The following is a 15,969-nucleotide window of genomic DNA, read 5'->3' as shown; positions in this document are numbered from 1 at the left end:
AGCAGAATTGATCTTTAACTGTAAACTTAAAATCCTCAGAAATGAAACTTGAGGTGAAACTGTTTTATTTTCATCTTCATTAATCACACTCAGTGAGAACAGGAACATCATCTGGTGTCCTGATTGTTGAACTTGATCAGAGATGTTAAAGCAAACAGGTGTGAATCAGGTGTCAGGATGTCTGCAGTCTGAATCACTGTCAGTTATCTCTCACATTTCCTCGCTTTTAAATCCAGAGCCTTTCAGGGCCCCCCCTTTATGGAGGTTTTTACCCTAAACCTACCAACGGGGTCATGGTGGGAGATTGTGTTTTCCTACTAATTGGGAGTCGCAAGTTTTTGATTATTTTTTGTTTTATGTTTAGTAATATTGTTTTTGTTTTTTGTTTTTTCAAATCTGAGGGGATGGTTACTGCACATTGTACAAGTCATGAGTGGTGTAGGTAAAATAAACATTATCTCAATCAATATCAACGGTCTGGGGAATCCGGTTAAAAGGAGTAGGTTGTTATCTAAATTGAAACGACACAAGGCGCAGATTATATTCATTCAAGAAACTCGTATGTCAAAAGAAGAACATGAAAAATTTAAAAAGTTTGGCTATATAAATTCCTTTTACAGCTCATGTAAGAATAGCAGACGAAGAGGAGTTATAACTTTAATTTCTAATACGGTAAATTGTGAAATGTTAGAGGAAGTCTGTGACAAGGATGGTAGATATGTTGCTGTTAAAGGGAAGATTAATAATAATGTGGTATCTCTGATAAATGTGTCAGATCACAACGCCATACACTTGACTATTCACTTATATAACCAGAATAAGAAATCATTGTGGAAATTAAATACTGGTATTCTTAACAATGAATCTGTGGTACAAGAGATTAAAAAAGAATTACAAGTCTGTATTGCTGACAACAAGGATGAACAGATGGATCCAACAATAATTTGGGATACTGTTAAATCAGTAATCCGAGGGTATCTGATATCAAGGACTACCCATATCAAAAAAATGAAAAAGCTCACACAATTCAAATTAGAACAACAATTAAGGGATTTAGAAAAAAAACAGCACACAGATTTGAATGCCGACTTGGCTGAAAGCATTAAAGATGTAAGAAAACAACTAAGCAATCTGTCTATGGAGGAAATAGAAAAGAAACTGAGATTCACAAAACAAACATTGTATGAGTCTGGTTCCAAAGCAACCAAAGTACTGGCTAAACGGTTAAAATCAATACAAATAAGTAATGCAGTTAATAAGATTAGAGATCCAAACACCAAGGAACTATTATATGAACCAATACAGATAAAAAATGCCTTTCAAAAATATTATAAAACATTGTATAATCAACCCGACCAGAAAAACAGATAAGAAATTGAAGAGTACTTGGATCAGTTAGACCTTCCTTCTATTGAGACAACTTAAAATGAATTTTTAACTAAACCAATCACTAAGGAAGAACTGGATAAGGCAATAAGGAGAATGAAATCTAATAAAAGTCCAGGGAGTGATGGGTATCCCAATGAGTGGTATAAGACTTTTAAAGAGGTTTTGGCTCCTATTTTGATAGATTCTTTTAACTGGACATTAAAACACGCTAAAACTCCACCCTCTTGGAAAGAGGCGATTATATCAGTCTTACCAAAAGAAGGTAAAAACAAGGAAAACTGTGACTCTTATCGCCCAATCTCTATCTTAAATGTGGATTATAAATTATTTACATCCATAATCACAAGACGCTTAGAGCTGTTTCTCCCAGATCTGGTGGATGAAGACCAGACAGGGTTCATTAAGGGGCGACAGACACAAGATAATATACGACGCACATTGCATATAATTAATGAAGTTAATAAAGAGAAAATCCCAACAGCCTTAGTGAGCTTAGATGCTGAAAAGGCCTTTGATAGAGTCTCTTGGATATTTCTTTTTGCTGTTTTGAAGAGAATGGGCTTTAACAGTATCTTCATCGAGTGTATACAATCCTTGTACCACAGGCCATTGGCTAGAGTTAAAATAAATGGAGACCTGAGAGACAGTTTTGAGCTCTTCAGAGGAACCAGGCAGGGTTGCTGCCTGAGTCCAGCCCTTTTTGCTCTGTATATCGAGCCTTTGGCTCAGTATATACAGCAAAGTGTAGACTTAAAAGGGGTTTCCAAACTGAACAACGAATAGGTCTCTTTGCAGATGATATAATTATATACCTACAGGATCCTGACACGACCTTTCCTCGGTTGATTAAAGCATTAAAATATTTTGGCAAAAATTCAGGATATAAACTATCGTAAAGACTCAAGTACTCTCTCTGAATTATTTCCCCAAAGAATCAATTCAAAACGAATATAAACTAAAATGGGACTCAAATAAGATCAAATATTTAGGTGTCTATCTAACTAGCGAAATAAGTACACTATACGAGGCAAATTATGTAAAGATTAGTAATACAATCCAAAAAGATTTAATTAAATGGGTTCCGCTTGTCATGGATCTTAGCTCAAGAATAGAGGTAATAAAAACGAATGTGCTTCCCCGACTACTGTATCTATTCACTTCATTGCCAGTCCATATACCAGATGCACAATTTGGTAGATGGGATAAATTAGTTAGTAGATTTATTTGGAAAGGGACAAAGCCAAGAATAAGATTTAAAATACTCCAATTAAGAAAAGAAAAAGGAGGACTTGCCCTCCCGAATTTCAAGGAATATTTCTATGCAGCCCAGCTGAGATATGTTGTTTACTGGTGTTCACCGGATTACACCTCAAAATGGAAGCATATGGAGATAAATTATTGCTTATCATATCATCCACAAGCAAGATTGGGAGAAGAAACTATCCAGTCTACGAACACAAATCTCATTACTGAATTCACTATTAAACTCTGGTGGATTATAGTGAAGAAATATAGAATTATAGAAGACTGTAAATTGCTGATTTGGCCTGAATATTCTCGAAAATTCCAAAGTGGACAATGGGATAGTACATTTTTAAGATGGGTCAATAAAGGAATTACAGCAATGTGTACAATAATAGACGGGACAACATTCAAATCCTTCGAGAATCTACAGAGACAATTTGGACTGGATAAATCAGATTTATTTAGGTATTTTCAATTAAGACGTTTTTACAATACAGTAATTTCTCCAATTAGGAAGAAGTTCTTGAGAGAAGGAAGCCATATATTAGAAATAATAACAGGTGCATATAAAAATCCTCCATCAAGAATTTTATCGAAATTATATAATGGCCTGCAAAATTTGAATAGGAATGAAACATTATATATCAAACAAAAGTGGGAATCTGAATTACATCTTGAGTTGTCAGAGGATGACTGGCGATCCGTATGTCTCACACAGCATAATTCCACCAGCTCTAGACGATGGAGAGAATATGGCTGGAAAAATGAGAGGGTTAGGGGTACTGAGAGGACAGACGCACGCTCCACTTGACTGTCGCGTCTCTCACCCTCTCTGTTTTTCACACAATGATATTATCCTATATCCTCGCATGTGATTGGCCACAATATGGAGAGATTGGAGCATAGCTGAGCCACTGTGTGAGAGCTGAGCAGTGAAAGGAAACTAAGTGAGGAGCTGGCTCTCGCTCAGTGGGAGTCGACTCTTCTGATTCACTACAAAGCTCTCTCTAAGCACGGCTCTTAGAGCTGATGCTTTTGCAGATGACACATTATCGAACGTTATGTTGTGTGTCATGGATACTGTTGACTCCAAATCTCCCGACCACTATGTCGAGCTGAGACAGCGAGACTGAGACAGCGAGACCAAGACCACGTAAAAGTGGTCTCGAGACCAAGACCGGTCTAAAGATATCCAGCTCTCGTAAATATATGTATTTCATAAGGTGTTTTATAAAGTTGAGTATGTTTTTAGTTAAAATTAAAGTTAAAGAGCAACATTAAGCTCATCAGTCCTCACCTGACAAGAAGCAGAAGAAGAGAAAATAGAGGATTTTCATTCTGACTTTAATCCTGATGCAGAAAAGTTAAACTTCAGTTGTCGGACCATGACACACTGATACATCCAACCACTGCAGAGTCTCATAAAACTTCTGAAGATGGCAAACTCAACATGAACAATTTATAAAAGACTCCACAAAGCTGGGTGGGACAGGCCTTGAGGACACGGCACTCATCTGGTCTGGTCCAGCAGACGTGCTTGACTGGAGTCTTCTCCTTTGTCTTTGAATCTGGTCACGAGTGGAAGTGAATGATGGAGGAGAGGCGGCAATGGTGCAATGTGGAGAGGGAGGGAGAGAGAGTGGCATGGTTGTGGATTGCAGGCTGGCTACAGGTAAGTCAGCAGGGGGCTGAGCATTCACTGCAGTGTTGAATCTGTTGAAAACACATTCAAGTATCTGGCTCTGTCCTCACTGCCTCCAGCTCCTCTGTTGTTGGATGGCTTGAATCCAGTGGTTGTCTTCATGCCACAACTGTCTCATGCTGATCTTGGCCTTCAGTAACACCTGAACCGTTGTAGCCTCCTCTCTATCGCCCGCTCTGAACGCCCTCTTCTTGTTATTGAGGAGAGCTTTGATGTCCTTAGTCACCCACGGCTTGTTATTTGGGTAACAAATAATGTCCGTGCTGGGACAATGGAGCTGGTGCAGAAGGTTATGTAGTGAGTGACACACTCAGTAAGCCCACTGGTGTCCTCACCGTGAGGCTCACAGAGTGTCTCCCAGTCTGTCACCTCAAAACAACCCTGTAGTCCCACTAAAGCCTCCTCCGACCACCTACTACTATACTTCTAGTGGTCACAGCTTCCCTCTTCACAATAGGCACATAGCAGGGGGTGAAACAGGGGTTTATATAAAAGCTAAAATACTAAAGCTACACCCTCTAATATAAAGCTGCTGCTGAGCAAACATGGCTTATACTCCTACTCTTTCTGTTAACTAGACATAAAAACACTTGAGGTCACCCTCTGATGTATTTACCACCCCGTCGTAGATCAATCACAGTGTCCTGAACTCTCATTGGTAGACGCTTGAATTGTTGTCGTGAAGTTCAGCCTGGATATCTTAAAAAGAAGGAAACTGAACTTCTTTTCAGGCACTTAGACTAACATGACCTGGACCCTTTTAGCGCCCTCTGTAGTTGAACTGTGGAAGTGAAACAGAGCCACAGCCTGCACACACACAGTTTAAATAACTGTAGATTACAATATGATGAGAAATGAGGGCTGAAATGTGAGGAGGTTTCAGACGGTGCAGACTTATGGATGTATCATAGATTTGTATTAAATGTGGTTTATGAAAAGTTCATTACTGCTTTGTAGATTTGCCCTCATTAACATACTGTCTGACCTGCTGACTTACACAGGTCAGCTTCACTGTTTGATTCTGATAGCTGAGCTGACACAGGCTCTGTGATCTGCTGTAGTTTGTTAGAAATACTTTGACTCACAGAAAAAGCTGCTCAGCTCTTGTTCTGGACACATTTGGGAGAGAACCTGCCTCTGTGTGTAACAGCGCCCCCTGCTGCTCTTGATGATAAATGTGCAGATGCTGATTCTTGCTGTGACTGTTGATCCAACTGGAAGTTCTGTGGTTACAGGTCCAGCTTCCTCCTGTGAAACCTGTACTAGTGAGCTGCTGTTACAGACCACCAAGTTCTAATATCCAGTATCTCCAGGTCACAAAGCTGCAGTCAGTCACTGGAGACCTTAATATTGACGGGTTCTCACATACCAGTATTTAGCCACGTCCCTGCTCAAGATGATTTTGTGTGATCAACTCGACCGTAATAACAGAAAAATACTTTTAAAGAAGGATCAGAGTTTCTTTTTATTCCTGTCAAACATTTATCACATTTTTGTGGAGATGAATGTGTTTGAAAAACCTTTAATTTGTTTACTGCCTCATATACCAACTACTACACCTGCTGCACCCTCTCACCTCTGATGGTGTTTGAGGGAGAGAAACAACTGAAATGAACATAAACTTAAATGCAACATAAGCATCATGTCAGTGGCTGCCTTATCTGTATGTTTAGGATCATTATCCTCCTGCATTGACTGAAACTGAAGGACTGTTTGTTAACTTCAGTGAGAACTCTGACATTTCTAAACTGAAGTTTATTTATATAGAAGAAAGTGTTAACAAGCTTAAAAGTTGATGTGAGCAGTAAATAAAAAGGGTTAAACACACAGTATCGCTCTCAAACTGCTCCTCTTCCTGGAGTGAAGCACAGCCTGATAACCTCCCTCTTCTTCCTGCTCTTAAACACAGCACCTCCTCTCTGTCCACGTGTTTCCTCGTTCCCTCCCCTTCAGATCTGCACTTTGAAGATGGGTGTAACCAACATGTGGTGACATGTAAGAGCTGACAGGCTCCATTCACTGCAGAAACATGTTGTTGAGATCAGAGCTCAGACTAGTTTCAGTTATAAGGAAGAGAAACTCACACAGTCACTGACACTGAGAGGAGAAATGGCGCAGAAAGGAGTTCAGCTGGACCGAGAAACCTTCTCTTGTTCCATCTGTTTGGATCTACTGAAGGATCCGGTGACTACAACCTGTGGACACAGCTACTGCAGGAACTGTATTAAAAGTTTCTGGGATGAAGAGGACAGGAAGGGAATCCACAGCTGCCCTCAGTGCAGGAAGACTTTCATACCGAGGCCTGTCCTGGAGAAAAACACCATGTTAGCAGCTTTAGTGGAGCAGCTGAAGAAGACTGGACTCCAAGCTGCTCCAGCTGATCACTGCTATGCTGGACCTGAAGATGTGGCCTGTGATGTCTGCACTGGGAGGAAGCTGAAAGCCATCAAGTCCTGTTTAGTCTGTCTGGCCTCTTACTGTGAGAAACACCTCCAACCTCACTATGAATCTCAAACTTTTAAAAAGCATACGCTGGTTAAAACTTCTGTGAAGCTCCAGGAGAACATCTGCTCTCGTCATGATGAGGTGATGAAGATTTTCTGTCGTACTGATCAGCAGAGTATCTGTTATCTCTGCACAATGGATGAACATAAAGGCCATGAAACAGTCCCAGCTGCAGCAGAAAGGACTGAGAAGCAGAAGGAGCTCGAGGTGAGACGACTAAACATCCAGCAGAGAATCCAGGAGCGAGAGAAAGATGTGAAGCTGCTTCAACAGGAGGTGGAGGCCATCAATGGCTCTGCTGATAAAGCAGTGGAGGACAGTGAGAAGATGTTCACTGAGCTGATCCGTCTCCTCCAGAAAAGAAGCTCTGATGTGAAGCAGCAGGTCAGATCCCAGCAGGAAACTGAAGTGAGTCGAGTCAAAGAGCTTCAGGAGAAGCTGGAGCAGGAGATCGCTGAGCTGAAGAGGAAAGACGGCGAGCTGGAGCAGCTCTCACACACAGAGGATCACAACCAGTTTCTACACAACTACCCCTCACTGTCAGCACTCAGTGAGTCTACACACTCATCCAGCATCAATATTCTTCCTCTGAGCTACTTTGAGGATGTGACAGCAGCTGTGTCAGAGACCAGAGATAAACTACAGGACATTCTGAGAGAGGAATGGACAAACATCTCACTGACAGCCACTGAAGAGGATGTTTTACTGTCACCAGCAGAGCCAAAGACCAGAGCTGGATTCTTAAAATATTCACATGAAATCACACTGGATCCAAACACAGCAAACACATATCTACTGTTATCCAAGGGGAACAGAAAAGCAACATTTATGAAACAACAACAGTCTTATTCTGATCATCCAGACAGATTCACTGTATGGTATCAGGTCCTGAGTAGAGAGAGTCTGACTGGACGTTGTTACTGGGAGGTGGAGTGGAGAGGGGGAGTAGTTGGTGTAGCAGTCGCATACAAGAATATCAGCAGAGCAGGGACGGGCAATGAACGTTTATTTGGATTCAATAACAAATCTTGGGCATTAGATTGTTACACAGACAGTTATACATTTCTGCACAACAATGTCCAAACTGATCTCTCAGGTCCTCGGTCCTCCAGAGTAGGAGTGTACCTGGATCACAGAGCAGGTATTCTGTCTTTCTACAGCGTCTCTGAAACCATGACTCTCCTCCACAGAGTCCAGACCACATTCACTCAGCCGCTCTATGCTGGACTTTGTCTTTGGAAAAATGGAGCCACTGCAGAGTTGATTAAAGTCAAATAGAGAAGACAGGTTCATGTTGATCCCTGACCATTATATGTACTTGTGTAGTTTCTAAATGAGGCTTTACATTTTAGAAGCTGAGAAGTTCAGTGGTCCATTGATGTGTGAAAATAATATTGCACTGATTCAAACTGTACTTACATTTATATACCTTACATCAATATAAATCTGAATGTGTTCTCATGGCTGATAATCATGTGAGTTTAAATGATACTACTCTTCATATTCAGCATGTTTGAAATCTGTCATCAGTCTGGTTAGTGCTTTTATTCTGTAGTTGCTGTAGTGGGTTGTCAAATGCAACAATATATTGGAGCTGCAGTGATTCATCAGTTAGTCAATGATTAGAGAATTGATTGTTTTATCATTATTTTAGTCACATTTAAAGCTGGTTCCAGTTTCTGAAATGTGAAGATTGTTGATTTTCTTGATCATATGTGACTGTAAACTTAATGTCTTTGAGGTTTGAACTTTTAAAATGTAACAAAAATTAAATAGTTAATGTTTGACATTTAATATTATATTTCATATGAAAGTTTGATCACACTCGATCATTTATACATTTAAATACAGACACTAAATGATACAGGCCTGTATGTTGTGGAGGATAAACATGTGTCTTTGCCCTGAGCTGTGTCTGGCAGGCAGAGCATCTCCACAAATCTGATGCTTCTGATTTGGAGAAAATGATCTGAGGGAGACACCTGGAATCTCAGCCTGGACACAAAGGGAATAAAATCAGCAGAGTTATAAACAAGTGGTGATGTTGAATGATTGGCAAATAAACATCAGTTTTAATAATGGACAAACTGGATGAAATCGTTTCTCCAAAGCTTTTTTAGAAAATGTTTGTTTGTTTGTTCATTAGACATCTATTTTATTCAAACTGGTTAACCCAAAGCTTTTCTTCTTCTCTCATACATAAAATATAGTCATTAATCTTACTAACATGAAAAACGATTTTGTTGTTTTGTTTTAAATGTGTTCTCTAAATGTGCCTTATCCAGTCTGTATCCTGGACCCTGAGCAAATACAAGAATGAATACCAGGCTGAAATAGTCACAGCAGGGACTCAGCAACTCAGAGTCAGCATACAGTCAAAGACAAATCAAGGACGCGGTTCAAAAGTCCATAAATTATAATGACGACCAGCCTGAACTTTTCAGTGTCTGAATGTCAGGTCATGCTGTGGAGTTTCATCTGGTGGAGACGATGTTGTTATTGTTGCAGGTTTTCTGTATAAATTCCACACAGGCGAGTCATAAAAATGTCATTTATATCAACATGGTTAAACAGTACAAGTGCATTTTTCCTTTACAACGGTGTCCTGCATGTTGAAGAAGAATCATGAGTGAAGCACAATTTAAAGTCTTTCACTCATCACACGTCATTTTGAGTTGACAGCTGGTTGCTATAATGAGCGGCCGAGGCTCTGTTTGAACAGGACATCGTATAGCTTACATTAACACACATCCTAAAAGAGTTTGTTTTGCATATTTCAGAGAAAAAACAACACAGAGAAAAAACATGTTGACATAAAGCCACAGCCACATGCTGGTCAGGCTTCACTCAACAGTACACAGTCTGAATAAAGTGCACTTTGTTCTGCGTAACGCAAATGATGATGTGGTGCACAATTCCCTGGATCACAGCAAGTCTGTTGCACAAGAGGAGAAACTGTTGATGTGGGAAGCATAAAACAGGCGCGCACTGCTGAGTGTTTTTGTGTGATGGGGATGAAATAAGATGTGTTAACACTCACAGTCTGACCACTTGTGTCTCATAGCGATCGTGGAAAACACATGACATAAATGATATCATGACCCTGCTCACTTGGTGGGTTTGGGCAGTGTGAATAACCCTCTCAAAGCTGCAGGGGAATCAGCAGGTGTAATGTTGTCACTACTGGAGGTGAAACATTGTCATTGTTTAAAGAGGGAGGATACTTACACACTTCATAAACCCGCAAGAAGACTTTTTCCCAGAAACAGAGTTTTGATTGGTGGAATCGACAAACAGGCTGATTTGGCTGATATGGGTGAATATTGTGCAGATAATGATAATGTGAGACACTTACTGACATGTACAGATGGATTTTCTAAGTATGCATGCAGGTGTCTTCAAACCAAGGCAGCAGCATCTGTTGCATCTGCTTTTGAGGATGAGTGAGGGACGTGTACCTGTTAAACTTCCAACAGATGAAGGCGAGGAGTTTAATAATAAACATTTGCATCAGCTGATGGTTCAGTTTAACATCACACATTTCTCTGCATAAAGCCAGATTGAACCAAGTGTTGTGGAGCATTTTAACAAAAGCTTTAAGGGCCATATGTGAAAATACTTCACATCTGTTAACTTATGAAGACATGTAAACGTGGTCCAGGACCTTGTGCTGTCAAGGCCAAGTGCTGCAGAGAGGGGGTTTGTCCAGGTGTGTGGTGGAGTGAGGAGAAGAACAACATGTCTAACCTCTCCTTTCCTTTTTCAGAGCAGAGGTGCAGACAGGAGGGCAGGCGGGTGAGTTTTCAGACTTACTCTTGGAAGCTGAGAGGAAGAGCAGCAGCAGCAGCGAGCAGGTAAGTTTCCAGCAGGCAGTGAACAGACAAAGAGGACCAGCATCAAAATTTCCCCTCAGAGGTGAAACAAGATCATGATGAAGAAGACTTTAACACATTGTAAAGGCGGCACCACAGAAGAGGGAGACTTTAATGTGGCTGATACGCAGAGGTGGCAAAAGTACACACATGTTGTACTTAAGTAGAAGTACAGATACCTGTGTTAAAAAATGCTCCAGTAAAAGTTAAAGTACTGATTCAATGTCTTTACTTAAGTAAAAGTGAAAAAGTACAGGCTCTGAAATATACTCAGAGTAAGAAAGTAAAACGTAGCTGAGCTCTGCCTCATGAGCAGAGAAAAAGAAGGAAAATAAAAAGTGGCTCTATTTTCTGTTGCCTACATTGTAGAGGGCGACTTTGTCTCTAAACAGGAAAATGAGGAGTCAGGGGTTGAAGTGGATTCAGCAGGTGGAGGAACCCTAAGATCAGTTGTAATGGCTCAGTGTCTGAAAAGAATCATGACTCACATAATTTCTATTGAGAGCTTCAGTAGATTTTCTGAATGTACAGGCTGTGATCAGCTGACCTGCTGCTCTTTGTGGATTTACACAAATGAATTCAACCAGATGTCAGCTGATGACATGTTCTTTGTTTTTCTTTTTTTTTACGTCCGGTTGCATTGTAAGATGGCTGCACCAACGACAGCTCCCAGTCATCTCAGCACAAATGTTATTATTTATTTTGTACTGCTTTCTATTTCTGTGCGCACAGCACGATCATACACTTGGTATGACAGACAAACGCTTTTGGAGCTACGTTCGTCAGCCAGTTCGGACTTTACAGCGGGTTTTGTTAGAGTGAATTGTTAAATGTTGTCATTTTTATGCTTGCCATCTCTACAAAAGGAATTCCACTGTCCCCCTCCCCAGATTCTCGAGGTTCTGGGTGGGGGGGCTGTAGTTTTTTATTATAGACACATCCTTGTGAGGGTCTTTTTGATGTAAGCTCACACACACACACATTCTTACAGAAGTTCACACATATGCATACAATGCCTGGTCTTAGAACCATGCGGGCGTTGCTTTGCTGTGATGTGTTTTGTGTGAACTGTTTCTCAATAAAAGGCAGCAGGAGGGGGCCAGATTTTGGGTCATTTTCGTGGTGGACACAGACGAGGCCTCCCTTGCAAGGAAAATCGATCGATCACTGACTGTCTTGTTTTCTTCATGATGAATAAGTCTCTAGAACTAGCGGGGCTTGTGGAGACACAGACCCAACAGGTTTCGACTCCGTGGACGCTCTGCTGCCTGGGATCCTTTGTTTACACGCATGAATGCCAACATCACCTCAAATTTCTACAGGTGTGCAATCGAGAGCTTGCTGACGAGCTGCATTACAGTTTGATACGGAAGCTGCTCTACCAGCAGCCGTAAATCACTACAGAGGGTGGTGAAGGCAGCAGAGCACATCACTGGCATGAGGCTTCCTGCCATTCAGGACATTTATCTCCAGCGATGCCTCCGTAAAGCACACAGCATCATCAAGGACCACAGCCACCCAGCACATCAGCTGTTCTCCTTGTTACCATCTGGCAGACGTTACAGGAGTCTGTCTGCTCAGACTACAAGACTTAAAAACAGTTTTTACCACCAAGCCATACGACACCTCAACCACAACACTTAAACACACACAACACAGCACTCAGAAGCTACCCTGCAGCTTCACAAGTACTCTGTATAATCTGCACTGGTCACTCCACTTTATTGATATTTATATTTAAAAAAAGTGCAATACTGTAACAACTGCCACAAAAAACAAAAACTTTTGTACTGTTAAGTTTGTACTGCTGCTCATTCAATTAAATTTTATTTATATAGCGCCAAATCACAACAAAAGCCGCCTCAAGGCGCTTCATAGATACAGAGAAAAACCCAACAATCATATGACCCCCTATGATCAAGCACTTTGGCAACAGTGGGAAGGAAAAACTCCCTTTTAACAGGAAGAAACCTCCGGCAGAACCAGGCTCAGGGAGGGGCGGCCATCTGCTGCGACCGGTTGGGGTGAGAGAAGGAAGACAGGATAAAGACATGCTGTGGAAGAGAGACAGAGGTTAATAACAGATATGATTCACTGCAGAGAGGTCTGTTAATACATAGTGAGTGAGAAATGTGTAATATCCCATCTGCCCCCTCATTCCTATTTAAGATTTTCTTTATTTAATCACTAGTGTGTACATACATTTATATATACATATATATATATAGTCAGTTAACTGAAAATCTCTTTTTCTTTTACTACATCTTATTAATAGTTTGCTTTTACTATTTTTCTATTAATTTTTTATTATTTTATTTTATTTTATTTCTACTGTACCATTTGGCTGAGTGATTGTCTTCTGATCGTCAAATACATTTCGTTGCGATGTTGACCCTGTGCTAACTTGCATATGACAAATAAAACTGAAACTGAAAACTTTTTTATGAACAGTCCACTGATAATAACAATAACTTTCCTTTGAATGCAAATGTCATTTCTGTAGTTACCATTAACAACAATGCAAATTTAAATTCAAAGACCTCTGTGTGGAATCAAATCCTTTAAACAATGTAATGTAATTAAAGGCAACAACAAATAAAAACAGTGTTTCTCTTTTTTGGCTTATATACTCTTGATTAATGTGACATACAGGCCATTTCGACAGCTTGGGAAGTCTGTATATCCAGTGAACTTGCTGTTATCAGAATGTACTAAAAAATGGACTAACAGTGACCAACCGTTAAATTGTTGCTCTAGCCTTGAAGAAAAAATTTCACCCAGCTGTCCTCTCCTCCTGTGTCTGATTCCTTCTTTACTCCCGTGTGTATTTAAGCCCTGTGTTTTCCTCACTCTGTTGTTGCATCATACCATCATGTACTAGGGCTGGACCCAAAAATTCATATCTCGATATTCTTTTAATGGAATGCGATGTACGATAAATATCTCAATATTTTTTAAGCCATAAAGTAAAAACAAAAAGAGAGTTCTTAGTCAAAGCTGTGTCCAAGATGTCACACAGGCATTTTTATTAACATACAGCAGCATTTATAAAATAATAATGCTCCATAAATAAGTTAGAACAAAATTGTTTTTGTTTATAACAAAAAGCTCACAATTGTGCTGTCAAAATGTATACATAGGCTATGTTCACACTGTACGCAAAAGCGCATCAAATCTGACTTTTTTGACCCTATGTGACCCATATCCGATCATGATATGACAGTGTGAACGGCACAAATCCAATATTTTCAAATCCAATCTGGGTCACTTTCGTATGTGGTGCTGAATCCGATACACATCTGATGTTTTAGAAAGCGACTGCTGTTTGTACGGTCAAGTAGCATTAAATCCATCTTTTACGTCACTGACACAAGACAGACGCCAATTATCAGCGCCGGAGAAGACATTGTGAACGCTTCCTGGACATCCAGTGAAACTGTTGGGAAGACAACGTTGGAGAAAAGTGAACATTTTATTTGTACTGTATAATCTGCAGATTCTGACAGAAATCTGCAACTATCCTTTGAAGCACCGCTCCTCTAAAACAGCAATAAGGATCATTATTAGGCCATATGTAAATAACAAAATAACTTAAAGCAAAATTGGGAAACGTAAAGTCCGACACAAGTCTGTATATTAACGACCATCAGTCAAACAATACTGTTTGCTCCGGGTCTAAACAGCGCGTCACACTACATTTTATTTATAGTGTGAACAAGCAGACAAAAAAATCAGATTTGATCAAAAAATCAGAATTGAGCATTAAGATCTGCAGTGTGAACGTAGCGTAAAAGACACTGAGCATAATAACACAGACAGACAGATTTCGCCGCTGCTCTATTCCCATGTTCTCCTGCGTGACTGACAGCCTTCAGTTTGAAATCAACTTCTTAAACATGTCTCTTAACAGGGGCCATTTTGGGGTCCTTACATACAACCATACATACAATCTGGTTGTATTATGTTGAAGCACAGTACGTATTACTCTGCGAGGCTCCTGACTACGGTAACTGTAAGGGTAGTCCATCAAGCAATGCTGCTTCAAAGCTTACAAAAGTCGTACTAAAACATTTTTGACGGATTTTTGAGCGACGTGTACCACATAAAATTGGTTCGAGGTCATTAAGCACAACCAGAATTCAGACATAAGGTGCACTGTTGATTTTTGAGAAAATTCAAGGTTTTTAAGTGTACCATATAGACCGAAAAATATTGTATATGAGTTTTGTAAGGTTGATTGTTTCAGGGCAGGAGGCTGGGAGACTTGGCGGTCTGGGATACATCACACAGTTTCACACACTCTTCATTTTACACTTAATGGTGCTGTTGTAAATGGTGAAAATACTAGTAGTAGTAGTACAACAAGGATACCCAATGGATTTATTTTGCCAAATGGATCATCGTGGCATTGCCGTATTGGTCCATTTGATCGACCTTTGTTTTTATTATTTATTATATTTTATTTTCAGATGTTACAGACGGGACAGACATGAGTGAGGGATAGGAAAGGGAGAGAGAAAGAGGAAGGAAAAGAAAAACAGAAGGGGAGAGGGACAGTGAGAAAGGGGGGGAGAAAAAAAATCTCCTGGATCACCTGTTGAGAGAGAAAGAATAGAAAACAAGCAAAAAAAAAACAAAGCAACATACTAAACACATCACCATCTGTTACGTCCCCCTGGCTAGTCTAGGGGGTTGAAGGGACGAACATAAATGTGGATAGAGAAGGAGGAGCCAAGATGGTAAATTTAAAAGGTTTATTTAATACTGGTGATGGGGTTCAGACCGAGGTGTAACGTCAGGGAGAGCCAAGGCCAACATAACAAACAAAACATCCCTGACGTAGAAATAAAAGAAACTTACCTAACTCCAAAGAAACAAAATATACAACCTATAACCATAACCTACCTAACAACACATAAACAGGAGAAAACAGGGTGTCAAAACAAAAGGCAGCTCTCCCCTACAAGCAGTCTGAACATGAAACAATAATGCTCACACAAAATACAAAGGCATGCAAGCCTGCACAAGTATGGCAACCAAAATGACCGGAGGGCCCAGAAGCACAGCTCCACAGGCCTTAAATAGTGCTCTGCTGATTACCAATCAGCCGGACTCTGCACAGCATCCAATCAGGACAGAGGAGGTGGAGCCTGGACAAAACAAAGGGTTAATAGGGAGAAGAGACATCCTCCTGGGGGATGTAACACCATCGCATTAATCTAGCTAAGTGTAAACAGCAGTAAATACTAAATATTC

General features: G+C 40.3%; 1 pseudogene; it reads left to right on the top strand.

The window, feature by feature from the left end:
* Nucleotides 1-6,341: 6,341 nt before the first annotated feature.
* LOC143416795 (tripartite motif-containing protein 29-like) lies at nt 6,342-7,533 on the top strand (annotated as a pseudogene).
* The last annotated feature ends 8,436 nt before the right edge of the window (nt 7,534-15,969 follow it).

Source organism: Maylandia zebra, linkage group LG3 (genome assembly GCF_041146795.1).
Source record: "Maylandia zebra isolate NMK-2024a linkage group LG3, Mzebra_GT3a, whole genome shotgun sequence".
NCBI classification, from domain to species: Eukaryota; Metazoa; Chordata; class Actinopteri; order Cichliformes; family Cichlidae; genus Maylandia; species Maylandia zebra.
Note: the sequence above shows the minus strand (reverse complement) of the source record. Positions and strands in the feature narration are given on the sequence as shown.